The sequence below is a fragment of the Trichinella spiralis genome (genome assembly GCF_000181795.1).
Source record: "Trichinella spiralis strain ISS 195 chromosome Unknown Scfld9, whole genome shotgun sequence".
NCBI lineage: Eukaryota > Metazoa > Nematoda > Enoplea > Trichinellida > Trichinellidae > Trichinella > Trichinella spiralis.
In genome coordinates, this window is record NW_003526948.1 from 7,141,026 (window position 1) to 7,142,290 (window position 1,265).

Below are 1,265 nucleotides of genomic sequence, written 5' to 3' on the forward strand. Positions count from 1 at the left end.
TACATCACAACAGATACATACGAATTCCTTTGGAGAAACGTCCACCAAACACACAATGGACAGGGTCATTGTGTAATGAGAAGTGTTTATATGTTTGGCAAAGCTCCAATTAAATTTTCTACACTAACAGAGAGCATTAAGTAAATAAAGAGCAATGAAAAATGTACAGTAGCCATATTTATCAGCAGAAATGAATAAAATAAAAATTTGCATGCGATGTCGTTGGCTTTGTTGACCTAATAGAAATCATTTCAGTTTGAGGCCGTCCGTGGATGGTGGCTCAGCGTTTTGATTGCAAGCATTGAATCCAAACACTATTTTTGCTTTTTATTCATTATTATTTTTTGGAATAATTTCTGAAAAATAATTTTTCAATCAACATCCAAAGACAATGAACATTATCGATGAGATGATGACGAATTTAGCAGTAAGTGGCAGCTTTTCATTTATAAGTCTTAATTAGTTAACAATATAATTTAGAATCGATATTGAGCATAATTTCTCAACATATTGTATGAAGAATTCTCAAAATCAGATAATAGGTGACATAATAAACGCCAAATTTCCGAACAATTAAGATTCATTAAATACACCTTTTACGCATTGTTTATCTATTATTAAAATATGGTCTTTCGAAAATCACCTTTGCAATAGCTAACATGTACTTTCAATTGACCATAAGCAAGCTTTAGCCCGCAAATTGTTCGCTTAAAATTAGCTTCATTTGAGCTAGTTGGTTTTCCGACTTACGAATATTTTCAGACATACGTAGGTGTGTTTTGTCTAAGTGAATTTTGTTTTGTTATGGCCTATTTTGTCAGATAGTTTATATTTTGACTGAATTGTAAACGTCAAGGTCATTTTTAAATTTTCAAATAGTCCTTTTCTTATTGATACAATTTGGCGGGGCGTTTCTTCTGCTCAGACTGTAACCCGGCCTAGGTTAGAATTTATCTTCAGCAGAAAGTTCTAACGCACTAAAAACCGGTTTCTAACGCTGCATTATGCAAATAACTATCGCTATAACGCTGCCTTATCATCAGTAAGGGTGCCGTTTGTTTGTTTTATTTTTACGTGGCAATTAGTAGCTCGGTTGAACGTTCTCTGAGTTCATTGCGGGCGCTTAAGTAGCTGCTGAAGTCGGCTTCCGGAATTACTGACAAGTATTCCATGTGTTTCTCCTTTTTTATTTTTTTTACAACCTTTGCATTCGGTCACTCTTGTAAGAATTATTTTTTTTAAATAAAATAGCCCCTAAATTGGCC